This window comes from Hippocampus guttulatus, chromosome 3 (genome assembly GCF_054856545.1).
Source record: "Hippocampus guttulatus isolate MCC_2025c chromosome 3, RoL_Hgut_1.0, whole genome shotgun sequence".
In the NCBI taxonomy this organism is placed as follows: Eukaryota; Metazoa; Chordata; class Actinopteri; order Syngnathiformes; family Syngnathidae; genus Hippocampus; species Hippocampus guttulatus.
Genome location: NC_141263.1, coordinates 14,262,345 through 14,290,344, shown reverse-complemented (window position 1 = coordinate 14,290,344; position 28,000 = coordinate 14,262,345). Strand labels below are relative to the sequence as shown.

Genomic DNA, 28,000 nt, shown 5'->3' with positions numbered 1-28,000 from the left:
GTGGGGGGGGGGGACCAAGCAAAAGACCCTCATGCTTTGCAGTAGCAAGATATAAGACTTGGTATGTAGTTGGGGTAAGAGAGGAAAATAGTAGTGCTGTAAAAAGGTGTTAATATGTACATTGCGCTGAGGAGAAAAAAAAGTGGTTGGTTGGTGCTCAAAGGGTGTTTTAGGAGTTGTAGGGGTCAGATAGCCATGGGCCAGAGAGGAGGAATCGGGGGAAGAGGTCAGATAAACACATCCTTTCCTCTCAGAATGGCCAGAATCAGCCACGTTGAGATTTGGAAGGCATGTTTCTGATTCTTATTTTTATTCTTATCATTAGTTGAAATCAGTCATGCTCACGTAAGCCTCCAATTTTTGCATGTCTGCAGATTTTTTTTGTACATTTGCACGGCAGTGATGCGAGCATGAAAAGCACACAGGTAGATTTCGAGTGATCAGCCTTCCTCCCCTGTCACACCAGCACTCTTCCTCCTCTTTCTGCTCCTCCTCCTCGTCCTCCTTGTCTCCCTTTTTCTGTTACAAAACAGACACGGAAATATTTACCTCAGCCGTATTTTCTGTCTTGCATCTTTGTCATATTGTCAGTAGATTATAAACCCAATCAAATCTACCAGTCTAGCGTTGGAGCATGATGGGTTGTGTGTGTGTGTGTGTGTGTGTGCATGCGTGTTTGTGTGTGTGTGTGTGTGTGCGTGCGTGCATGCGTGTTCGTGTGTGTGCATGCGGGTGGTGTGTTTTTGCCACTCGCCGGGTTGCAAGGAGTTAAATATGACACTGTGGCTGAAGAAGATGACATTTGTGAAAAAATAATTGAAAAGGTGCAATTTTAATTTTCCACTCATGAGCTAGTGGTAAAGAGATATTCACATTAGACATGTTATGTTTACAATATGGTTTGCCTTTACCTAGAATTAAAATATATTTTCTTTTTTTATGCCATATGGAAATTTCCATTCTAATAATTTTGGTAAACCTAAATTCAATTTGAATTGAATCTGATTTATTTTCACAAATATCATGTTGCCTTCTTCCAAAAACTAAATTGTCAATATGTTATCTTAATATGTTGGACGGATCATGAATAAAATATTTCTCAGGAAAGATGAATATATATTTAAAAGAGCCATTTTTGCATTTTCTGAATAAAAATGACTTGTGATGATTAAAGTGAGAGCACATGCTGTCTGTGTGCCTTTGCTCTTGTGATCATTTGTCAGTTTTGAGCATTTTGATGTGAGTGGACACAATAACAGCGATAAAGCTTTTCTTTTTTTCCCCTTCTTTCACATCTTGTCATGTTTGTGTATTTGGCGAGCGTACGAGCACAAGTGGAGATTGTCGATAGGCGAGTTTCATCATATGGCGGTAGCACCGAGCCAAGGGAGGTCGCCGCTCCTGGCAGTCGTAACCCCTTCCCTCCCTTTCTCTCCCTTTTCCCTCCCTCTCTCACTGGCTTTCTGCTCCTCAGTGTGTCTCCAAATACTGTAGCTCACTCCTTACCTCCCACCTTCCGGTTTGGCGGGTATTGGCCCAGCAGGGGAGCTCGCTGACATGTCCCCTGTCAAATGGAGTCCTCTTTGGTTGAACGCAAGGCTAAGGCCCCCGTAAAGAACAAGATATACACATTACCGATATGTGAAACTGGCAATAATGTCAAATAGGATCTTCTTTGTCGTATCACTAATGTCGCCTGTTGTGTGGCTGTTTCCTCAATAAAGGCAAATGTGTGTGTGAGAGAGATCAGGGCGCCGTGGACGCCGACAGCCATTTGAATCTCAGCCGCGGTTTTGAATATGCAAGACCATCCGCGGTATAAAGACCAGTTCTTCCAGTTGTGCTGTAGCTAAGGGCAGAGCGACGCGTCATATTATCAGAAAGAGAGACGGCGGTGGGCAGGACCTCGGCTTAGCAGTCGGGTTGAAGCAGGAGGAGGGAAAAGGAGGGTAGGATGACATGACTGCCGTGCACTCAGGTGTGTGTGTGTGTACGCGTGTGCGTGCGCTCTGCTGGATCCTCAATGCCAGTCTCCCAACAGGATCCACTTCCCCCTCCACTTTTCTCCCAAATTCCTCACAGACCCCCCCCCCCCCCCCTACTTTGTCAGTGACATCCTTGTAGAAGCAACTCTGGCAGGGTTTTTCTGTGGTTTGCTTTTCTCAATATGTTATCATGTTAACAATCATGGTTAAATCACCACAGGACACCTAGATTTACGACCCAAAAGTAGAGTGTTTGTGCAGCTGCATTAAGACTGGTCTGTATTAATTTTAAACATGAAACACATTTTCGACAATGCCTCATGATGCCTTGTTCGCACTTTCCCCCTATTTATATATTTATTTTTCCAATTGATTCCCCCCAAAATATAAATTTGCGTTTCTGTGCATATGAATCAGTCGAGCTACAATGACGCTGCACACTCACATTATTCACAAGTCACTGTCTGCGAGACGGGATTTTTATTTTTTTTCCATTCAACAATGTGTCGTGATTGCAAATTTGATATACCCTCACCGACGAGGACACCATGATATATCTCATGAATTTTTGCACATCTCTTTTCCAATTAATGCAAAAAATCTGGCTATGGAAGGGACTGGAATCTTAATACTGCTTTATCAATTTTATACTAAATAGCTTTGACTGTCAGGAGAAGCCCCGTGTGATCCATACCTGTTCAGAAGTGGCAGCATAGTACAAGAGAGAGAGAGAGAGAGAGAGTGCATGTGAGCGTGTGTGTGTGTGGGGCACAACGGCTACATCGTATTTCGGGCCGCAGGAGCTAGCATGGAGTGTCTCGGGATGGGAGATAGGACAGATTGGCATCATTAGACGACGCAATTACACACTAGGCTAAGAACCAGCTCCGAGGGTTGCATTAAAAACAAAATAAAACGGACCACAGGCACACCGCATAAGCCCACCCCTTTCTTGGACCCTGGAGGCCAGCATTCCACCCTCCACGCTGGCGCTTATCATCACAAAGGACAGAATGCATAAAATATGGAGGACGCTTAGACAGGTCGGCTTTCTCTCGCCGTGGTGAGCCCTGGAACAATACATGGGCCCCTCTGGCCTGTGACTCTGACGACACATACGCCGTCTTTTTATCCTCCCCTATTCCTTTGTCATCCTCTTCCTCTTCCTTTATGTGACTGTTCTCTGCAGAATGATAACCGCACGGCCATTGTTTATCAGTGCCAGGGAAATCTGTGTTGTGCAACCAAACTGTACGAGAAATATTTCATACACACTACATACTGTACCTGCTACTGTATGACATATTTTTATCCACTGTGTTTAAAAATATTGTCCTTACCAAAGCGTCAATAATACTGTTAACACAGCCCTTTACTGACCTGACAGTTTTGTTGTTGTTTTTTTTTTTGTGGACTTAAATAGCTAAATGTGGCTTCATGGTGCCATTTTAATTTTTCTTTTTTATATTTCACCTCATCAGTAATTCACAGGGAGGTCACCGAGCATCCCATGCCATTAGGAGCAAATGCAATGTGTGTGTTTATCTCTTGCGTGTAGAGCGCTGCCTGAGAGGGTTGGATGAATATGAAAGAGATGTAACCAATGCACTGTCATATACTGTACACACTGCATTTTACTACAAAATAGCATCTTAAGTGATTTAGGCAGATTGTGTCATAATTGAGAACATAATTTGAATAAAATGCTTTTGCAAGTAGTCTACCATTCCTTAATTTACAGTAAATGTTTCACTTCATTGTGAGCTATATACTCACTGTCTTTTTTTTTTTAAATTACTCTAATTTATTTCTCTCCGTTTATGCTTGTGATGGCTAAGATGTTGGAATGCACTGTTCGGATGTGACGGACCCGAGGTCTGTGGCACTTCCTCTCTGTGTACTTTACAATTTATCCTCCTTGGGATTACGGCAAGAAGAAAAGAAAAGAGCCAATGCTGGAGCGCCCTCTCGCTCTCTCACCCTTTTCCTCATTTTTCGCAATTCACGCGCACAATAAAATCCAGACAAAAAGTGTAATTCACTTGCAAATGTGCGGTGGCCATGTCCATGCTGCATGTGAGGCGGGGGGAGCGGGGGGAGGTAAGCGAGCGACGGAGACAGGGAGGGAGGGGCCGGGATGCAAAGACATTAAGAACACACGGCGGCGTATTCCACTGAGAGAAGAGGAGGCTGAGGTGAAGCTACCCGCTGCCTCTTGTCACGAGACAAAACTCCATCCGCCCCTTGGTAGATTCATGGCAGCTTGGTACATGTCTATTGTTGTGTGTGTGTGTGTCTGTGTGTTTTAAACAAATCTTACATATATAAGAGCCACCATATGCTCGGTGTCTAAAATGTCCCATTTGTCATCTCCAGTGCCCCAGGTGACTGTCAGGCCAGCAGTAAAGGGGTTAAAGAGCAGGGCTAGCCCTGTTTTGTCTCTGCGGCCCTCTTGCCATTGTTGTGGTGGATTTGAGCTTGGTGCACCTCACTTGACCACAGCACAAGCAATAAAATGGCTTCTAAGTGCTGTAGCCTACTTATGCTCCGCTCGTGTCAGCTGTATTCTGTCGCTACCCAGCTGTAGTTCTCTTTTGATTGCACTGACACATTCACGTACACTTGCGTTTAAGGTCTTTGGGAGTCCATGCATGTTTTCACTATTTTCACACCTTTTCCATCTGATAGACTGTAGGTTGTTCTGCCACGTGCGGCCAGTTTTCCTGCATGCAAATAGGCAACACAGAATGGCTCAGTGAAGGGGCTGTTTGCATCTGCACTGTTGGGTGGAGTAGACAACTGGCAGTTTTCAGACACATGCAATAGTCAGAATTGTGATTGTAAATGCCTTTTTTTTCTTTTTGGTACACACTATCCGAAAGATTGGTATAGTAGATATCAAGGCTCCATTAATGTACCCCACTGGGCAAATTATTGAACTCCAAGATAATTCTTTACATAAATTTGCATTCGACAGACGGGTTGTTTTCCAAACGCAATGCAAATCTTAAGGTTGCTGCATACTCCAGCATTACATTTCTATCTGGCAGCTGTTATATTATTTTACACCTGTGTTCACTTGATTTTTGTGACAATAATGATGCAAAGATCATGAATAATTTAGTTCTTCAGCTTTGAGAATGTACAATACACCATGTCGACGGCGCCGCGTTTGATTGCAGAGATGATTGTTCATAGCCCACCGTCGCAGACGTCGTAATTAAAAAAAAAGAAGATATACTCAGCGTGTCTGCCGCCATGCCATCTTGTCAAATGACTATATCGTGTCGCTGGATTTATGAAAGATTTCAGAATTATAAATGGCACTGTCTCAGTGTGCAAACTTTTTTTTTTTTTTTTTGCCAGGTGCAGCAAAGCATGTGTTAAATGTTACACGAGGCCACAATCAAACCAACTTTCACCTACAATGCCGCAGTGCAATCTAGGGAAATTATTGCCATCGGCTTCAGCGGGGTTGTCCACAGAAAGGTGCAGCGTGTGTCCTCTTTACGTTTGACATTCACATTTTGGAAAGATTCCGTTGCGATATATTTCTGGCCTTGTAAAAGGTGAAGACAGTTACATTCAAGTGCCATGGATATGGATACGTTTGTGTAGATTGTCCTTTGATGGATAGAAGTATGGCATACCCCAAATTCTACCATATTATATAATATTAGCATCTCAAATAATTTTACAGAAACACCCTTAATCAATTCTAGCCACCCCTCCCAAAAGCAACAACATTTTGCAATGTGTCGTACAAAAAAAAATGTACAGTAATAAAATAACAGAATCTAAGTAATTAAACCACTTTTGTAATTTGTTTTGCATCAGTTCAATACATATTCTGCTGCTCCTTCTGGTGTGTGACCTTGGCCACCTGGGGGCAGTATCATAAATACATACTAAAATGGTTATAGCTTTTCAGTGAGCTGCGGTGTTAGTCGTTCTTTGCAGAGGATAAAAAATATATCCCTGCCAGTGTTTTTATACCATCAACATGTGTCACTCAACCGTTTGTGTTCAAATATTAACTGTTGAAAGAGTTATAATGCAAGCGACACCAATGCTATGCATTCGCTCGCCTTTGGCATTTTGCATTGTTGTTAGCATTAAGCTAACAAAGCTAAAGTTTTACGAAGGCAAAGTGATGAGGTTCTTTTAAATTCACAACGAGTACTGGTAAGTCTCTGTTGTGTTTAATTTAACAGTAAACTTCAAGTGGGACTGGCAAAAATCAGCTTGAAGTCACTTTGTGCTTGAAAATCAAAGCAACGTGTTAGCTAAATGCAGATTCTTATCTCAAATGGGGTCACATGTATCTTAAGGCATCAATGTACAGTGTTTTCAGCCTCACACCTCTCCCCAAATATGTGCTTCTCACCATGGGTCTCACTGTACCCAAAACAAATGCGGTGTCTGGTTTTCCCTCTTGTAAATGAGCAAACATAGGGAGCTTGGTGTCTCATAATAAATTGATTAAGTGAAGGCTCCCGCAAAGAATAAAAATGGAGAAATACACTGTCTGCCACCCAGCATAATCTTTTCCTGTATGTGTGTACAGTTTCAGAGCGGTTTTGTGCATGTGGCCCTCATTCTTCGCCTTCTCTCGCAGCAAATGATCACCTTTGCTCTTTTGTGTTCAGAAGCTCCTAGCAGCGACATTGCTGTGTGATTTACATATTTAACATGGAGAACCTCTGTGACTGCTTGCTTTTCATTCAGATGTGCAATGGCATAGAGCAGAAATTGGGCTGAGGTGGCCCACGGGGAATGGGTCTGGTCTCCCGGGGGGGGAAAGCGGAGCCAGACGACCGTGACAGACAGGTGACCTCGGCCTTCTGATGTCGTTTACCTCGTCTGGTCGCCATGGCATCAATTTGCCTTAATGAAGGAAGATGGAGAGGGAGGCTAGTTTATTCCGCTATTCCCAATGCAGGGGCACACATTTTGGAGAATGTGAATAGCCACGTTATTTCAGATCGGTCTGAGAGTGCTTGATATCACTCGTAAGCTCAAATTGTTTTCTTAGGCTGTGAAAGAAAACAGCCAGGCCATGTAGGAAGTCAACTTGTGCAAACAGATAGAATCTAAACAGATATAGATTTTTACACCATTCTAACACACACCGTTTCCTCTACACACACACACACACACGCACACACACACCGAAAAACTCACTTGAATCGTATGCTTAAAAAAAGTTGGTTTTGGCATGCATCAGTACAGATCCATTCTGCATGCGGAGAAGAGCAGCGAAATGGGCCCCTCTCACTCTCCCACTGCTTGCTTTGTGTTGCGGCCAGGTGTTTCCTCTTGTCGGATCTTGCCCCGATGTCACATGTCATGGTGAGAGATGTATTTCGACTACTAGTTTGAACATTTTTGTAGCCTTTCAGGGGTAGTATGCACCGTCTGAATAGGAGATAGGAATCCGAAGTATCTTAAACATCCACATTTTGAAATGGTTTGTCCTCGTTTAGGGTTAGGATTAGACCCTGCAGTTACCCTTGAGTTTTCTATTAGACCGTTCCTAAATTTCAGGAAAGCCCCTTTTGACTGACTACTCCCCAGTGCACATAGCCAGGCATCCTTAGATGCATTTTGCGGGGAAGAACTTGATCACAAACAACTTCAAGAAACGAGAACAGATTGTGGTCAAAATGTGTGACCTCTGACCTGTAGTGTTTCCATAGACAAACTCCAGAATTATTTTGAAAGTTTTCCCCAAAGAGAATGGAGAGCTGCAAATCGCTTCCTTTGGGTGTATTGGCAAGCGGTCCCGATACTTTTGTCTATCAAGCTTTGTTTACACTCTAGAAAAATATTACTTTAGAGGAAGTGCTGCAGAGAGCGAGGCATTGGTCAGGGACAGGAAAGGGGGGTTGCAGACACAAGTCCCATCACTTCCTTCCTTTATATTGGTCTTTTTTTCTTTTTTTTCTTTTTTTTATGAATCATGATTGTCAAAATAACATTAGGCAGAAAGGGAAGTGTAGGACTGAGGATGAATTTCCATCAAAACAGTTTATTAAAAAAAAATTTAAAAGCCCTTAAAACTACAGAGTGCATAAAACGTGACAGCCCGTCTGTTATCAAGCCCTGCTAACCTTGTGTAAATGTGGCCTATCTGACTAATCAGTTCCGTTTGTTTTGCCAAAACTGCAGTTCTCATCTCACCATGTGACAGGCAACCTAAAACAAGGCTGTATGTTTTGACCCTGATCAGGAGAGAACAGACATTTCTCACACGTTGCCGACCTGCTGCTTCCTGAAGACATCTTTGCGCATGGTCACGTGCGCGTATGCCCGCATGCATGTTTGTCCTCCGTGCTATATCTGTATGCGTTGTTTCCTCTTTTCCCAAATAGTGTGGAAGCAAACAGTGGGCGACACCTGCACCCCTTGTGTCCCGTAGTGTCCTGCGGTCAGGGTGAAAGCTACTCTCTCGTGTCAGGCGGCTCTGTGGGTCTTTAACAGGAAGCAGGGCCCCCACTGTTTCACAATCTTTCTAGAAACAAGAAGCATGTAGTACACCCGCTATGGTGTGTGTGATTCACTTGGTGTGATGCATGCCAGTTTTGCAGTGGATCCCCAAGATGAGTACTGTGGTGCTTTGTGATAAGATGGATTCGCCTCAACCGTCATTCCGGGGATTTTTTTTTTTTTTCCGCTTTGACTTGAGAATGCAATGATATATGAACGCTCTATGGTGGAAGTGAACTCAGCTCAAATAACTTCACAATGAGCAAATAGGGAACAGTTCTTCAAAAACAAGGCTTTGAACCGTTAATTGCCACTCCCAGTCGAGGTCTACTGTCAAACTACACACAAAACACTTTGAGAATTACACTTTGCGTATTACACATAGCTTAGCCTTTCAGCTAACACTAACTCTTTCAGCAACAGATTGAACACAAATAGTGCAGCAACTCATTTATGCAGACAATAACAACAATGCTCATGGTCTGGCTCCAACTAATCATTATTTTAATCATCAATTAATGTGGCAATTATTTTGTCAAACAATCTGTTCATTGATATAATTTTGACCTCTTTATTTTAAAAAAACACAAAAAAACAGGGCATTTTTTCAAATTGACAGTGTTGAAAATGCACAAGCATTAATTATGATTCAGTCACTGATTTGGTCTGTAACATGTCAGAAAATAGGCAAGAAGGTTGATCACTATTTTCCAAAGTTAAAGCAGAACGACGAATATTAGTGATGTACTGATGAGCAGAGAGAAGTTGAGGCGTCAATGAAAAGTATGTCTGTTTCTCCGTTTTAAATCACCGCCAGGTACCCAAGGTGGGTCCATCAGAAAAAGCAGCACATTGACTGTTCCATTGATGCAGTGTGAAAAAAACAGTTCCGTTTAGTTTAACATTAGTCAATATTGCCATTACTTCATGTTTTCATTGACTACAATATTATGGAGTGCTATTTTTCCTCAGTGAAATACACATTACAAAAATATTTGTTGTTTTGGGGGGGAGGCTGGAACAGATTAATGACATTTTCATTTCAGTGGCAAAGGGTAATTTGAGATACAAGTGTCTTTTTACTGAACAAATTATACTTATATCTCAAGGCACCGCTGTGTAGTCTAAGTGGACCCCTGAGACCTGCTAGAAGGGGAAGAGGTGTGGCAATTGTCTGTTTTGGGCATGGCTTGTGTCAGCGTGTTTACTGTTAGCTGTGAGGGCATTTATATGCAAATGAGGAACAACCTATTGGGATGGCTAATTACTGTTGGGCCTTTGTGGGTGCCAGGCTGTCAGAAGCTGGCAGTTTGCGAACGCCGGCCCCGACTTCCCCTGCTTGTTTACTCATTGTCTTTCCTCATGACCTCCTCATTGACACGCCCCTTTTTGGTGTGGCGGGGCTGTTTGCTCGCATGCTAGCTCCTCCCCTTGTGGTGCTCGAGTTAATGTAGTAGATTATAAAGGCCAGCAATATGGCCCCGTTCACTTCCTCTTTCATCAGGTGGGCCCGGCACTGCTTTTACACTCCAAGCCTATCCGCCAGAATACGCAGGGAGCAATTCAGCCTCGTAGTATTCTCTCCCACAGCTGATGTTCCGCTAATTACGTGGGTTTATAAAAATGCATTTAGGTCAGGTACTAATGCGATGCAAATTTATGAGCAGGCAGAAGCAAATATTAACTTGTAGAGTCACTGATATTCAAAGGATGGGGACAAAGGTGCGCCTCTCTCACATGTAACATGTGAGCTTTTTATTCCTTCTGTGAGTCAGTCAGAACAGGATGAAGACCTCCTAAAGAACCCACTATTTCTACAGAACTCGGGAGTGTCTGAAATAGAGATGTTCCTGCAGCCCAACGGTTACTATTTGTAGCAACGGAACCACTGATGCATCTTTGCGTTAAAAGGGTTTCATGATTAAAGATGATTCTTGTGAATATTGCAAATGGAGAAGAAGATGCAGTAAATAAGCAGCGTCTGCATGTGCGCTCACGCTCATCTGATCATGTGATCAAGGAGCAAAGACAGGGCCAAAGACAGGCCAGGAAAAGCTCAAATTGAAAAGAAGCACCTTAAATCAATATTTTATGTTATTTTTCTCTTGCTTCGATCTGGTTTCTCTGACAATGTTCACGTTTATTTTTCAGGAACTACTTCTCATTGTACGCTTTGTTCCAAGTGCTCTTTTGTAATCCTAAATCTCGACTCAATATACAACCATATCAAACTCGCTAGTCAGCATTCTTCTGGAATTATTTGCCTTGTGCTAAAACAAAGAAAGAGCAAAGAGTGTAATCTTCTGGCTTTGTGTTCCCGCTCAACTTCCCTCAAGTCAAGTGTCATTGTTTTTTATGTGGTCCGTGAACCATTTGTGTCCTTCCCCCTGACATGTGTATGCATGCAGAAACACGCAAACTGGATGCTTATAGTTAACTGGCATTGGAGTATAAAATGTGTTTTATATATTTATATAGAGCCACATTTCCAAGTACTTGCAGCAGAACAATTCAGGTAACTGCCTACAGAATGATTTGGAACAGTAAACCCTGACCCAGCTTATGTTTCCACAGCTGGGTGTGTAGGCGGAATGGGGATAGTTGTGTCGGAGTGTGACATCATACAGTCTTCTTTGGATTCCAGAATCACAAGTTGTACCTATCCTTTAACAACAGATCTATAGGATGCTTCTGTAGGACTCCTCTGTTAGAGTACAAACTGCTGATGTATATATTTAAAAAAAAAAAACATCTACAGTTCTTGGTTAGTTGTTTGAATTTGTTCTTTAAACAGCACAATCACAGCAGCAGGTTAATTTAATGTGAAAATATACATGTTTAATACTTCTGTATGGATTTTTTTTGCTCCACAAAAAGAAAATGTTGAATATTGTTCAGCTATATGAAGTATAAGGGTTTGTTTAACGCATACAAGGCAACAGATTATTGAATAAAAAAGCTATCTTGGTTTATTTCATTTTCTTTATGCAAGAATATTAAGTGCTTGTTCTGATATTAACTTTTAAAAAAAACATTTTGGAATCAGTAAAGCTGTGTTGGTTTTAAAATGGAATCCAATGTTGTTTTGAGTTACCTTCAATTATTATAGGTTAATTTATAGAACAATGAAATCGAAATATATCGAAATCACCTTTATCAAATTAAATTGTACTGTCCCGAATAAGCAACATATCACTTTGTGTCAAATCAGTCGGTCTTATATCGATACGTATCATATCGGTCAAAAAATGTATTACACGTGTTACGCCCCAACACAAAATAGTTCATGTCCATTAAACCTCTGTTTGGAGAGTCATTTAAATGTACAATATTTGCTAGCCTTTCACAATTTCAATTCTTTGATGATAATGTGCAGCGAGCTGTTTGACCACAGTTTATTATTTCAGGCTTTGCAGACTTAGTTTGTAGTATCGTTTGGCTTGCAAAATGTTTCTACATCTCACTCTGTGCCCCCTTTTCCTTCGACAAGCATGGACACTTTTGGCCACTTTTAACGATCTTTCGAACACATTCTTCTGGTACAAAAGGACTAGTGCATGAAGATGGATCAGATCAGTCAGATCAGCACAACTCTAGAAAAGACTTTAGGTACTGCACTACTGCTTTTGGTACCCCACTGGAAGGGAACCCAAAAACTGTGTTGAATCCCTAATTGTGGTGCCTCTTACAACTAGTGAATAATGAAACCGCAAAATGTGTATGAATTTAAACCAAACTGTAGCGCTTGGTTGAAAAGGGTCTCTTGGGACACTGGGCTGGCCAATGAAGGTAGGAAAGGCCCAGTGTGAGGAAACAGCTGCTCCTTGCTGTCTTTGCTTCTCACCCTGGCCTGTCTGACAGTAGCCAGCCAGAAATATGAGGCCTCCCTCGACTTCTGTCCTGGGAAACAAGGAAAAAGGGGCCGCGCAGCACATACCGGTACAGTCGCTCTTCTCTGCGCTGCTCAGTCGAAAAAAAGAATAAAAGGAAATGTTAGCCCAAGCTCATTCACTCATCATACCACAAATCAAAGTCTTCATCATATATACTACTCTTCTGCCCTTACAATACCATTGAATCATCACTTGCTTGATGTCTTTTGTCTTTTTTGTTCAACACTTTCATTCGCTGTTTTAGTCAAATTGTCACAATTACTCCGTCAACCCGACTCAGACTTTTTTTTTCTTCTCCAACTTCCCTTTTTCTCGCAACATTGTGCTGTGAGGCTGGCCTTCATGACAGCTCCTCTCTTGTCTCCGCATTTCCTCCCTGCATTTCTCTTTTCTGTCTTTTGCAGCCATGTTCAAACCCTAGCAGGGCAGCGAAAGACATTCAGTGCCATAATCCGGGCTCTCTCCATCAGGAATGCTAATACGTGCGATTGTGTGACCTGCCGAAGCCCGGCAACATCTGCAGCAGCCTATGGCGAGCCCCCGCCCTGCCCCCTGCCTTTGAGCGCTCACTCACAGCCATTATTTGATTGTTTCACTTCACGCCTGTGACTGGGCACAGCAGTTAACCCTGTAATGCTCACAGCAGCAAGCTGCAGTGCTGCACAGAAGGCCAGAGAGGAGCATACTGTGGAGGGGTGTGTGGGTTTCAAGACAAGAGCTTTCCCATGACAGGCCTCCCCGACTGCCCATCTGGACCCCTACACTCGCACTGTTTACTTATGCATTCCATCGGTGGTCACAGTGCTTACGTGTGTGTGCGTGTTTGTCTTGTCTACATGAAAGTTTGGCCATTTGCGGGGTAATGCCTAATTGGAGAAATTATGCCCCGCATATGCACACGCAAGACGTTCTTTCCATGAGTAGGCCTTTCTTTCTCCGAGACATCAGGAAAAGAAAATGTATTCTTGGGATCTTAAGGGACACCGCTGTTTTCACCCCTCTAGCAGGTATTGCAGTTGAAAGGAATGACTGTTGGGATAGTGTAAGTTTCCAGAAAGATGAATTACTGGTGAGGCAGAACTGACAAAGTGAATCTGTGTCAAGATGGAGTGCTGCCGATTGAATTACCCTTCTCCTCAGTCTTGGCTGGACGCCTGCTTTCAAGCTACAGCCGACTATGGGCGAGCATACGGACTTTGTTGGTCTTGTGCATCCACAAGCAGTTAAAACTCTTGACATCCTTACCTTGTTTCAACACCTTAACATGCACACACTGTGTTGATGTTGAGCAAATTGTTTTCACCATTGTTACATGATTGTAAGTCATTGCATTACCATGGCGATGGAAAATGATCTCGTAGCTTGTCATGAGTCACACTTCGGTAAGGTCCTACTTTGCAAAAGAAAAAAAAAGTGCTTAAATTCTACTGATATATGAGGTGATTAATGGCCTCATATAGCCGAATTAGATGTTCAAATGATTTATTTCATGCGCTTTATTGTTTTACTCATGTGTGGCTTTAAATGAGGAAGTAACAGCTCATTTTGAACCAAGAGAACTTTATGCTTTCGTTTTCAGTACCACGCATGTTGACATGTATCAGTGTGTTCACAGGTTTTAGAAAGCCCTTTCCGGGTTTATTTTGGTGGGATGCTGGGAAGATTCGAATTTAGACCATAAGATTTGCATCAAACGCAGTACATATAAATGTAATTATCCTAATAATTAGGTTAAACTGCGAATCTTCCCTGATTTTCTAATTATCTACTATTTTGACATTTGGGGAAGAAAGGATTCATGATTGCACACACAGAAGCTATTTATTTGTTGATTTATTTTCTATGTATGTATTTGTTTTGATTTTGTTTTGCAGAAATGACTCCAAAAACGTTCCATATTGCGAGAAATTTCTGCAATGTATGTCGTTTGAACCAAATGTCGACACTTGTAGTTTACGCTCCACCCTCCTAATGTTCCCTGTTAATATAAACTGTATATGAGTCATAGGCAAATATTAGTTGGCCAGTTCCTCTGTTGGATTGAATGGAGCCATGAAGGAATTTTTTCGCTGAGACAAACTCACTATAAGTAACAATGACCACCCCACAAAAGTATGTAATGAATATTTAGCGTAATCCTAATTTGTTTTCAATCTGTTCATTCCAGATACATTGTCTCTTTTTGATGTCTGACATAAATATCTGATAACTAAATAACTTCAGATGAGAGAGCTCCCCTTTTTTTTTTATGTCTGTTTACAGACATGCTTCAGGTTTTTCAAGATGGTTTAAAAGGAATGGGCTCTGCAGAGCCAAATTGGATCTGGGTATGTAAATACTGCTCTGATGTTTAATGAGAAACAAAGTTAGCTAATTATAGCAGCTCTGAGAAACATGAGGAGGACAGTGGGAAATGTTTCCATCACTCCCTGGCTCTATAGATTACTGCCTAATTGCCTCAATCGAATCAGGCGGAGACATTAGCCAGAGAGGCAGAGCGGGAGAAACACAAGGATAGGACTGATTACACGGCTTCGTCGGTGGCTCTTAATCCAGCAGAGGACCCTCAAGTCAAGATCTCTGGCCTCGTGTGAGCCTTCGTGTCCTTGCTGAACCCTGTAAGTCCCCTTTTGGACAGATCTGAAGGTGAGCATGGCACTGTGCTCTCTTCCGTCTCGCCAGCTGCGCGGGTGATTAATACTGCGGTACGGAAGTTCTTCACCTATAATTACGTGTAATTCTGACATGTTTATGCCTGATGTTAGCAGACAGCTCCTCCACTAATAACAAAGTAGTTTGTGACATCCTCCCAAACATTTGTTGCTACGCTGTTTTTCGACCTTATGATTATTGTATGTGACATTTTTAAGTGGCGGTTGGAAAACATGCAACGCTCGTCTCACCTGTACTTTCATGCCCTCGACAACTAATGTACTATTTCTGATATCTGTCCACTTCTGGAATGTAAGTGCACAAATGGCATAGCACTGAAGGATGTCTTGATGCTGTGTAGAAAGACGGTTTTCATAACAAGCCTTGCTATGGCTGTTAAATGTGCGGCCTGGGTATGTTTTGCAAGCAGTGTGGGGGCGGATCTATAGAATTTGTTTCGTCCTCAGGCCAATATTGAGGTCAGCTGTCCAAAATGATCTCATGTTAAGGAATCGGCGCGTCAGCAGGGTCAGTATAGAACCACCATGACGACACTCTCAAGCAGTGATAACACTGCCCTCTTTTCCCCTCCCCTTTAGCTGCCACTGCATGGGAACAGCACAATTCTTTGGCCTGAACTGTGCCTCCGCCCTTCACTCTGAAGCCTGCTGGTACCACCTTTATTATCCCCAGTGAGCCCCACTCTGAAATCAGGTGAAGACGGTTAGGATTAACTGGATCTTTACACTTCAGATGGTCCAGAGCGCCGTAGCTAATCCTCCCATCTTCTTTGCTCCTAAGCAAATATCTGGATGGCTCAAAATAGCCGTTTCTTGGATGTTGTGGCGTCTGCTTGAGTTGTCCTTTTCTCATGTTTCCCAGGAAAAAATAATGTATGAAATTGGGGAAAGTGTGTAGGAATTTTGCGTGGGCAAAGTAGACTCATTCCGTTCGGGAAAGAGTAAACAGATCATGGCACTCTTACAGAAACCACCGGAAGTGAGTGTTCAGATGCTTTGTTTTTGTATGGGGCTGAAAGTGTGTCAACAAAAACAGTAGTGAGTGACTAGGGCGTTTTAACGCAATGCTACTCCTCATTTACATCGAGCGTGCCCCTTGTTCATATTCTACAGTGTAACCTGACTCGTCTTGCATGGACCAAACGCCAACAGTTGCCCTGTCAGCTGTCCAACCTTAATTGCTGAAGTATAATCAACAGAGCTCCACCCCGTGTCCTTGTTCCCACCTAAATATCAGTCACATTTGACCCGGCAATCTCACTTTCTCACCAAAGACCACTTTCTATCTGACACCCCCCTCTTCCCTTACTCATGTGCCCATAATTTATGGCTGCTGGGTTCTTGATCAATTGATAGTAGGGAATCCTTTGGTAAATAGAGTTTTAGACACATTGCCAATAGACCTGGGCTATTGATTGGAGTGTAAATTAAAAACTTAATCAGGTCTCCGAGATAAGATTTATCTCCGCCCCAAGAAAATTGCAGGGCTGACATGGAGAGGTAAAGGCAGGCCGGTGGGCAGACAAGCGCTTCTCCTCGGTGGGTGCCAAGAGTGACGATGGCTTGGCTTCTGCCACCTTCTTTGCTTCAATGCGAGTGGCACCCTTGCTGCTTGTTGAGACATGGTGACATGGGTGATAAAATCTTCGATGAACACAAGACTGACTTGGATCGGTTGAACCCGCATCTTGAACATATTTTTCCATTGTGTCATATTAAACCATGTTCCACTTTTATCATGGCTCATCCAAATAGGAAGTAGCTTTATTTCTTCTTTGTTTTCTTCTGTTCAGCACTTTGTCTTGTTCATCCTTGTCAATATCCTCTCCCTTCACTCCCATATTGAATGTTTAATCACTTGTGTTCATTGCAGCCTGTGATGAAATATGTAAATCGTTACAACCAGCTTTTATTCCTTCAATAATATTCCCATATTGTTGAGCTCATTTTACGCCACAGTAAATTCATACGCACACACACACACACACATACACACACACACACACAGACACACACACACACACGCACACCATGTTGTCTATATTCCATACGTATTAAGACAATCCTTGGGATTGCGCATTGATCAGGACATATCGATTTCTGCTGTAATTGCTGAGGGAAATTTTCATGTCTTACCTCTTCGTCATTATTAATATTGGGAAATGGCTACACATTTCGAATGTCTCTGACTATGATATTGTTTTGAATGCATCCCGCCTTATACGGAGGGAGGCACACTCGAACACCTTCTTTCCGTTTTGAAGATAAGACGCTGCAAGGATCTGACCCAAGGTACCTCACACGTATCTGTGTGGATCTTTCGGATGTTCATTAAAACATACCTTTCTCTCTGTGGTTAAGGCTGGTATTGGGCTCCTCAAAGGGATTGTATGAATTGCTATTATCTCTGGTTTTAGTCCTCAGAAGCCATAGAAATGGCATTGACCCACAGTGAATGACATACAGTGGGGAGATGCCGAGCGCATACAATATGGACAAGAATTTTAGGGAATTTGGGCATTGTGCAGGAAGAGGAGAAAATAAAAAGGTCATTGAGTGTGTCTGTGGGGGTATTTATCCAGCTCAAAGATTATTGATATTGGACCCAAGAGAGGTCCTGCTGACTTTCAATCTGTGTTTGACAGTTGGGGTGAGGGCCTGTCAAGATATTTGTTGCCGAACTGGTACACATTCTGAAACAGAAAAGGTCCTCCTCCAAACGTTTCCTACAGAACACTTTCCAACAGATCAGTGTAATATGATGAATTAAGATTTACGGGAAATCCTGACCGGTGAATAACATGATTTTGATGTCTCAATATTTGTCGTATCTCTCAGATAACAATTAAAACATTTTTCCGAGCCGTCTTCAAGGTTTCCCAACAAATGCGTCTGCTAAGCCCATTGAGTACCAACAGGATAGTTACCAACCTTTCTTTCGGTTGCAGGGGAGGCTGAGACCATCAGTAATAGGCTGTTTGCCTGATAAGCTCTGAAAATACTCGTTTAGTTAGCGGAAGTGCAGAGGGATCCTAGCCAGATAAACCCGCTGTTTCCTTCTGTAATACCCAACAGCTAAAATCAATAGTTGGGATAATTCTCGTGCTCGTCGTCCAGTCTCCTTTATCTGCAGCCTACCTCAAACTATGCACTTGGTACTTGGAGCTGGTGGGTAGGTAGGAGTACACCTCTACCCATGTTAAAAGTTGTACGTTTACAAATTTTTTGGAACTGTTTTTCATGTGTGAATGCTGAGAAAGGCTCGCATTGTATTATTAAACTTCAACATTCCTCAAACTATCGGCTCCGACAGGCTCACGGCCCTTGTGAGGATAAGAAGATGGCTTCCTCAAACGCAATGAAAAACGAATTACTAAGTTATATACGGTACACTATAGTTATGACTTGAATCAATGTACAGTACTTAATTCTTAAAGATCATCAGAGGGGAAAGGTCAAATACAGAAATGCAATAATATCACAACACCAGAAACTTAATGTGTCTATTTCAGGATTGCCATTGTCTGTTGCCCTTGGTTTACTCCTGTCTTTGCCATTTTGGCTCACAATAGTGATTTATTTTCTTCATTTTTCTTTCTCGCTGTAGTTCTCAATGCCGCTGTCGTCAAAATGCGGTTGTTTCTGCCAAATCCATTGCATAATGTGTGAGGGTCACTTGGACACCTCAGTCTGAGTTCACAGGAGGCTGTCTTTTTATTGGTTTAAGGGCGAACATAAAACAGTGTCCAGCTCTTGACATTCAGCTCAGGTGTATATAAATCTGCTGAGAGGAAGTGGCTGTCGGCATTAACTCGGTCCTGCTAAGAGCGCTGTGCTCTGTCAACACAGGCTCAATGTTCTGACACTTGTGTTGATTTGTCTTATGAATAGATCCCCGGTTGCACTGAGGACGAAACCACCAGCCTGAAGCTATTTGGGGTGCTCTGATTGGATGATCTTTGGGAACAGAACCATCTCAGTACACCTGGCCATTCCATTTTGTGAAGCTCTGTCTTATCTAAGGTGTAAAACAATTTCCCTGGCACTATTTTCTTACTTAAACCAGTCAGGCAAGTTTTTGTTGTGTGTGTGTGTGTGTGCGTTTCTGTTGCAGCCATGCCCCCACCGTTAAAATACACTCTTTGCTGTTAGTAAGCAGGCTGTTTAGTCTGCGACCCCGTTACCTAAAGTGCACTGTATTAAAAAGCTGTGAGGGCCCTGGATCACAGTATATCACGAAGCAAAGGTGGCGATAAGGCCCGCTGCCTGCTTGCAGATCAATGAAGGTTACTGACATCATATCACAAAGTGAAAGCAAGTGCTGCACCTCAAGCTATTTATCAGTGGCAGATCCGCGAGAGAGAGAGAGAGAGAGAGAGAGAGAGAGAGAGAGAGAGAGAGAGAGAGAGAGAGAGAGAGAGAGAGAGAGAGAGAGTTTCTCTGCCATGGATGAGCATCCTTCTCGAATACCTGTTCAGACTGCTCCCAGAAGACCACTTTGGCTCCTGCATGGATGTGGCAGGGTGGCAACTCACTTTTCTGAAAATCTACGTGCTTCTCCTTTTTAGTCTTGGCAAGTGAGGAGTTTGTGCATGATAGACAATACATAATCTCCTATGGAAACCTGGGACCTTAATCCAAGCTTTTACCTGGCAGTGCAGCTATCTGTAACTAAAATGTCTTATTGCAAATTGTCAAGAAGAGCCAGATGAGATTCCTTGGACATCTATTTCAGATTCCCCCAGCATTTCTCCCTGGTGAGGTGTTCTTTCCACCTAGGGCTATAGCGTCAAGGAGAAAATATTCTATGACAATGTCGGACATTTTATATTACCTCGAAGTCATCCGGAAGAACGTGACGAGGTGGCTGGGGGCTAGGCTCATATGCTTAAGCTGTTGCCCCCACAACCCAACTCTGGATAAGTGGGGTAAAAAAATGGATGGAAATATGAATAGCTGCAAATGGCTTGCATTGGCATTGTTAGAATCCATTGTCTGTCGTCAGTGTTCCATTGTGTGGCCCCTCCCTCTGTTCTGTTTTTGCTTGCCTTAAGCTAAGCTTAACAGGCAACCTTCATACCATATTAATTTTTACTACACTGCTGTATATAATATAATGGCACAGTACCCAAAGGCACACTGCAGGCTGTTGATTGATCAGCTAAAACTTGTCACTTCCTTCCAACATCTTGAATTGACGGAAAGAATAGAAAAGCACCTTGTTCACATCTTGTAGTAAACAGACAACATGCCAAGAAGAAAGAAAATACAATGCTGGATACACGTCATTGTCTTTCTTTGTTTTCTTTTCACATTTCTCTTTGAATTCATTAGCAGGTTACACAGGTAATGCTGGTGAGATGTCACATTATGATTGCTAGCCGACCGCAGTCATATCGGGGTTTCCCAATCGCAATGCGGTGACGTGACGTAAACTGTGCTACTTGGTTAGGACCTTGCTGTAGTTCCACCTCAGGCGCAACATGCCTCAACAGCTTTGAGCTGTTGTATGACAACATCCACATTGGGCCAGTCACACAGAAGGTGGCCTCAACCGTTGTAGCCCAGTTTTTTTTTTTTGTTGTTGTTGTTGTTGTTTTGTTTTCTTATTCTCCTCCCTGCAGCTTCATGGCTTTATTGCATTATATATCATAAAGCCCCTTCCCTCCCCTCACTTATGTCTGCATTAGTAGGGTAATATTGAGCTGTGTGTACACACAAATGCACTTTTGCGCGTCCGTGCGCAGGAGATCATGCTTACAGGTACTCTATGAGTTCCATTTATCAGCTGCCTGGGGCACAATGTGGAGGATCTCCCCCAATGGGTTTGTGTGTAACTGCTCTGTCAATACAACCTTGTCAAGGCGGGGAGAGTGTTTGTGTGAGTGTATATGTGTGTGTTACGCCAATGCACTAGAGCCACGTTATTGACTAGCCAATAGCTATTTGCTTCTTGACGGTGGCAGGTGGAAAAAGGAAGGAAGGAAGGAAGGAAGGAAGCATGTGGCTGACTGCTGCTACAAACTCTCACTGAGCCACGGGGCTCAAAGTTGACACTGGGAGGGTTGTGCTGATGTGGAGCAGGTCCTCTTCTTCTGCCTCCCGGTCTTTGCAGGTCCTGGCTGTGTGCGCAGCCTGCCGCTGCATTAAAACCCCGCTTCCTCTCTGGAATCTCCGTGTTGACAGAGCCCATCTGAATCCTGGGACAGCTTCCAAGCTGCAAAAGGGTCGTCACATGTACACACTCCAAATGGAAGGGGGCAGTGTATGAGTCAGGGTGAGGGAAAATGTTGAAGGGGTTGTTTTAACCTCTGTGAAGGTGATGTCTGATTCTCTTCCCCTCAAGTAACACACCTAGAGAGGCTGGTTTGGTTTTATGATTTCTTTATTTTTTTTGGTGTGTTCCTCTTGTCCCTTTATCCTTTATTTTCATAAACCGTCATGTGAAAATACCCCCTTTGTGTGAACCGCGCATATCTGTGTGTTGGTGTTTTGTGTTTCCTGTCTGGACTTGTCCCTTATACCTGAGTCACAGACGGATTAGTTAACCCACAAAGTGCTTTGGAGTGTGCCAATCCTGACACAGCTGGGCTTTCACAAAGACAAGCAGTACAAATACAGGGAATGGTGAGTAATCACCACATAAACCATTGATTTAATCGGATATTGTGACCAGCAGAAGTTCCCTTTTCGTAACTGCGGCGTATGTTGTACTGAAGTGAAATGTCAGTTCTGCTGAAAGTAAGCGGCGGCGCTAGATGTCCCGCTGCTACGGTGCAGCTGTCCAAACAAAGAGAGTGGAGGGGGGAAAAAAAAGAAGAAAAACACATTATACCAACATTTAACAACAGTTGCTCTGTAATCTGGTATTACTTCCACAAGCAAAGGAGGAGCCAATGTCGGGGCCAAGATGAACTTGGATACTGCTGTGGCAGGAGGAAGCCAAGTGCTTTGGGGAGGTTAACTAGAGATGTGAAGGTCTACGGACTCATCTTAATCCACAAGGCTTGTACTTAATCACTTTTGATGTGCATGTGAACATAACTGGCTTCAACATTCCAGCGCTGGCCACTCCAAGTTCAGAGGATTGGGGCGAGGGAGGGTGGGTGTTATACGAGTGGCCTCTGCCTATTGGCTCAACAGCCTCAGGCCAAGGGAATACCCAGAACCTATTTTCTTGACATCTTTTAAATGTCCTCTCTCTTTCTTTTCGCTGGCCTTATGCGCCCTCACCATTTATTATGTGACAATTTGCATGCTCCTCTGCGTATGTACACCGTGTAAGCTGGCATGTCATTAAGGGAATTTCCAGCACAAAGACAAAGGTTGAACAGAGAAGGATTTGTCCCTCGGAACTGTGGTGGGTGGCATCTGAACATTCTTCTTTGTGTGTGTGATTCCTGCCCACAGTAACTCTGTGTCCCTCTGGCCCAGCCTGTGATATATTGCTGCCTGGTGGCACATACGACTTCCATATGAAGTTTGACAACTCCCATGTCCCTTGACTTCGCTGAACTTCTTGTGTAGGTTTAAGAGGAAACACTTGTCCCAACTAATGTGTGGCATCTTTTGTAGGCTGCATTTGAAGGCAAATGACGTCATATACACATGTAAGTTCAATTCAAAAGCTCTTTAAGTGCAACGCACTTTCAAGATGCTGGGTTCGTTCCTGCTCGGCTCTGGTGGGAGTGGGGGGACGACATTTCCGGGGCACAAAGTACAATGTCAAGCACAAGCTTGACTGTGATTCTGGCTTATTTACAAATTGTTCATAATTGTAGTCATCATAAACGTCATCATCCCAAATCTTTTAAAAGTGGACTAACATACAATGTAACTGGCCATCCATCTCATTTGTATAGTGCTTGTCCTCGTTTGGGTTAGGGTGAGCTGAAAGGTTAAACCAGCTAAATTTGAGCGAGCGGCGGGTTCCACCCTGGACTTGTTGCCAGTCAATTCCAAGGCTGCAATAACAGCTGAAGTCAAATTATGCACGTGTTGAAAATGATAGAGAGGCAATAAGAAGGTGCTGCAGAGCGATACTATTTATGTTCTGCTGGTTGAAATTTATTTGTGTCTGTAATGGATATTAAATTAATTGTGTTGCTCCAAGTATACTGAGCAACAAGACCCTTTCCCATGAAATGATGATTTTCCCGTTTGTGGTCATGACCACCCTCTCCTTCTTTGCAATCACTGGCACCCTTTTGTTGTATATTCAACTTTTTGGGTGCTTGACTTAGCGGTTACACAAAATTTGGGTGTGTACTGATTAGATCATTTACCATCATGTAAGTTAAACTTTGTGGGACCTGAGACCCTAACCGATAGCTGCTGATGCATCGCCGTGCAGTACCAATACAGTAAATAGTGTATTACGATAGGATTCAACTATATTTAGAATTTAATATGCACCCCTGACTCAAAAGCAAAGCGCAGAGAGTCTCTGTAACCAAGATGTACGGGTACAGCGTGTGGCCAACAGTAAAAATGTCTGACAATAGTCAAACTCTTCCTCATTCTCACCCATTTTCTCTTCTCTGTGGTCATTCGCTTCTTCCTTGACAGTCAGGTTTTATGATTTTTATGATTCAATAAACAATACCGTACAGTACATCATACTGTATGTGGTGCCTCAAAAACCGATACAGGTTCGCTAAATCGCTATAATGTCACGTGACAGAGTATTATCAAATGACAAGTCATGAGAATTCACACACAATTTGTTAGCACGAGGAGACTTGACTTGCTGGATATTTCCTGCCAAAGCTTTGGAGTGAAATGCAGGCTCCGCATTTGCCTCTTCCTGTTGTCTCCGTGCGTGTGTGTGTGTGTGTGTGTGTGTGTGTGTGTGTGTGTGTGTGTGTGTGTGTGTGTGCATGTGTGCGTGTGTGTTGTCTAGTGGTTCAGGTGTGGTTAATGTTGGCAGAAGATCTTCAGGCCCGCGGCAATAAACAACAGAGCAGGCAGGAGGCCAGATGCAACACTACAAACTTTTAACCTCTCCCTGCGCTAATCCCTGGCTGCACTAGTAACTCTCTTTCTTTTTCTTTACTCATGCTTTCACCTCTCCCTTGGTCTCCCTCTTTATTTCTCCACCCACTGCTTTGTCTTCTTTTTTTTCCTCTCTCTTTCTCTCCTTCAGTCCTATTCTGCTTTCAAGCAAAGTCAGTGTGCTGACCTCTAAATAAATTCTGGAACACTACAGCTGTTCCCAACTTCAAACAGCCACTGGCTCCGACTGGAGCCTGTGCGGGTGTTAGGGGGAGAAATAATGCACCTATTAAAACTAACTTACAGCCCTCTTTGCTCTCTAAAGGCTTTTAAGATCACACCAACTCATTCTTGCCACTTCCCTCAGCTACACTGTGACAATGGCACAGCATCCAGTGCATACACAAATGCCCAGCCAGGCGAAATTATGTTCATTTTGAATGATCTGAATATGATCTTCTGTTGGTCTTGGGCAGTGACGTCCGCTCCCTCCCATTAGACCCCTGTTTCATCATTTAACTTGATGTCATGTAATGGTTCCACATGCAGAACCTCTGAGACCCACAAATCATACGAGCGGTTTGTTCTCCGCTCAAACCTGCACCGTTATATTTCTTTTTCCTGGCGCGCAGATAATCATAACGCTCAGTTCAGCAGTGCACGATAAACATTTAAATCAGCCTAATATGCACTGGTCGTAGCTGTTATTAGCTACCTCCACATCAGTGGAAAAAGTTAACCTCTGTATCATGGAAGAATTTGGGCTGACAAATTCCAGGTCTTGTTCTCCATGAATCATCCACCTCGAGCCCACATTAATAGAACTTGTAAAAATGGAAGTTGTCTGCTATCCAAACACTCACTGAATGTCTTTGTGATAGAAAGACTCAGCCAGAACCAAAATGGAAAGCACCACGATTAGTCACCCCACGCCTATGTTTGTTGTCTATTATTATAAAGGCCGGGGCTTACTGCCCTTTTATTGACTTGATGTGTTCTCATTGGCTGCTTTTAGGAAAGACACATGCTGTGCAAAAGTATTAGGACACCATGACTTTGTTCACCGACCTCTGCCAAAGTAGAACCGTTTGCGAGGGTTGACAAAATGTGGCTTATTTGTCCAACTGTTTTTTAGTGAGGAGACTACTTCCTGGTTCATCCAGGATGAGGTGCTCTCTCTCTCTCTCTTAATATATATATATATATATATATATATATATATATATATATATATATATATATATATATATATATATATATTATTTTTTTTTTTTGTGGGAGTATTGCTGCACATCTACTATTTACCATTGTATTATGTCAAGCTAAATTCTGTGACAGAGGTAATTGTAACCAAGTATACTTTTGTAGAGTGCTGTAAATAACACGAAAACGTTCCAAATACAGTAGATGATAGGGGACGAACCCATTTGTTGACAAGTTGCCTTAACTATTCCGCATCGATGTTTAATGCCTGAAGTGGGTCAGTCATTAATTCCATTTTTGGCATCTCGGCTTACTGTTCCGCTTCTATTCAACAGAGCACTTTCAAATGTCTGCTCACTAATTACAGTTAGTGTAAGGCTGAGTTGCATTTGTAATAATTTGGCTTTTTTGGTTTCTATGCCTCGCGATTAAAATACGTCTTTTCATGAAAACCATCCATGGTGCACAAAAGGTCGGGTAATGAAAAAAATATCAATGATGTCATTGCTGAATCAACTTTGACTGGGCTTTCATCTCATTATAAACGAACACAAAAAAAATCTCGAGTCACTTGACCTCTATTAAATACAGTACATGCAGTTTTACATTTTAACGTCTCAGCGCCGTGAAACCTTCACGACCAAAATAATCAATTTTGTTTCATTAAATCATCGTACATATTTGTAGCCATACATGATGTGTCTTAAAGAAAAAACAAAACATAATTATTGTTTTTCAAGTCACTATTTCAAGCCTCCAGCTGTCCCTCTGCCTACACGCATGTCTTGGCTTAATAACATGTCTCAATGCTCATGATGTAGCCTGCAAGATCACGGATGTCATGCGGCTGTTGTCAAACCTCGTAAAGTAACTTTCATATGCACTTCAGGTGAGAACAACTCCAAAAAGGAATGAAAGGAAGCATTGTAATCATGTGTATGTGTTTGCTTTCCGTGACTCACTCACAATAAACTCCATTAACTTTTTTTCTGCACGGTCACTGATAATGCAAAGAACACAATTAAGAGGTGGGGACTGCAGCCATAAAAGGAGCATTAAGAGAAACAAGTTGCTCTTGTTTGCTAAGAGTGCGAGAAGCTTGAATGCATTCCAGGCTGAAGAGGGTGAGAGAGCCAGTGTAGTTTTGGACTCAACATTCCTTTTAGAACACCTGAGAGTTGGGGTAAGGTAGTGAAAGAGGATGAGTGCAAATCTCTGCCGACAAGTTGTGTGTCGCGCTTTACTCCGCCCAGGGAATGTGTTACCTAATGGGCCACAAAACTGCCTGCTGACTACAACTCTCATATCACTGATATTAGATGACCGTACACAAAAACAAAAGAGTCACGAAGAATCTGAGTATTGCTTTAAAAAAAAAAACAAAAAAAACCAACAACAACTTTGCTTCATGTTTCGGCCAGAAGAAAAGAATAGGTAATATTATCTTGTTCACAGTTACAAGAATCCTACTTTCGGAGGCCATGGGTGTCAGGTTTCTAATATGTATATAAAGTTTCACTGCACAATGGATCTTTTGTCTGGAACAAGCCTCGCACCCCCTCCTTCTCCTTATGCTCCCGTCTCTTGTTTAAAAAAAAAATGCATTCATGTGCTCGCAAGGACTCAGGTTTCCTCTATCTTTGTGTGCCATGTCGTCACTCGCCCCTGCAAGTGGAGATGTGCATCCTGCAGAGGCAGGCACACTGGCAGGGCTGCTTGCAGCCATGGATTAGTGTGAATCCAGGCTGCAACAGACTCGCCGACAAAATAGCAGCATGACAGGTAACCGAAGTTGCGATGGGGGACAGAGGAGGCCGACGATAATTACAGAGCTTTTTGTTTTGGGCGCACTCTCCGCCGGCTACTTAAGTGCCTGATCTGAAATGTGTGCCTTGTAATTACAGTAGTGGGCCCCATTAGGGTAAAGGTCTTGGTGGGGATTATTCTTCCACTCGTCTTTCGTGTGTGTGAGCAAGCGCGAGAGCTAGGCACTCCCACGTCATGCATAAACTACAGCAGTGGTAGGAGGAGGAGCAGCAGGAATTAGCCCACTCCGAGCCTGCATATCTCGTGTGCACATTCAGCCCACAGCCAGCGAGACGGCAGCACAGTGACCAGTACTTAGTGCGTCTGCCATTGCCCCCCCTCTCCAAGCCACGCCACATAATACCTTCACTGCTCATGCTGACGCTGAGAGATTTGTGTTGATTATGACAGGGCTGTCACAGTGACGGGCGTGCGGCGTGGCATGTGTCATGTCAAGTTGACACAGACTTGGGTGCCTGTGGCTCTAGGTAGAAACACCACCAGGAATATGTCTGCAGCTAGATGGGAGAATTCCAAGAGATTTGCTGATGGAGATCTGGAGGTAAAACTTGGCGTACGGATGTGTCGTCATGCCAGCAAACAGATTTTGACCGAAACCAGCAAGAGGGACAATAAAAAGGCAAAACGGGTCACGTGACCTGGAAACGTGACCTATTTTGGATCGGTGGCGAGCAGTCCGCTTCCAACTTTCCAACATCCAAGCACTAAAACAGAGATCTAGCATTCAACGTTAGATAGATTCTTCCTCTTTAAGCTGCTAGCCCTCTTAATAGATTCTTAAGCACTGGCTTTAGTGCATGTTAAACCAGGATTACCCAATCAATTATGGTCAGTACAAACAAGGATTACTTAAAACAGTACATTTCTCTTGTTGAGAAGCTAAAAGCAGAGCAAATGGAGGAGGCGGTGTTGCTGTTGATGCAAAGAGCAGTCATGA

At 43.0% G+C, this 28,000-nt stretch overlaps 1 protein-coding gene and 1 long non-coding RNA gene across 3 annotated transcripts in view; one reads left to right on the top strand and one right to left on the bottom strand.

The window, feature by feature from the left end:
* zfhx3b (zinc finger homeobox 3b) overlaps nucleotides 1-28,000 on the top strand; it is a 150,696-nt gene that overhangs the window by 1,953 nt on the left and 120,743 nt on the right. The gene's annotated exons all lie outside the window — the stretch shown is intronic.
* Nucleotides 222-7,345, bottom strand: LOC147207577 (uncharacterized). Its single transcript, XR_015100425.1, has 2 exons — nucleotides 7,170-7,345; nucleotides 222-519 (listed from the first exon to the last, which is right to left on the bottom strand). It is a non-coding gene; the product is annotated as an uncharacterized LOC147207577 (long non-coding RNA).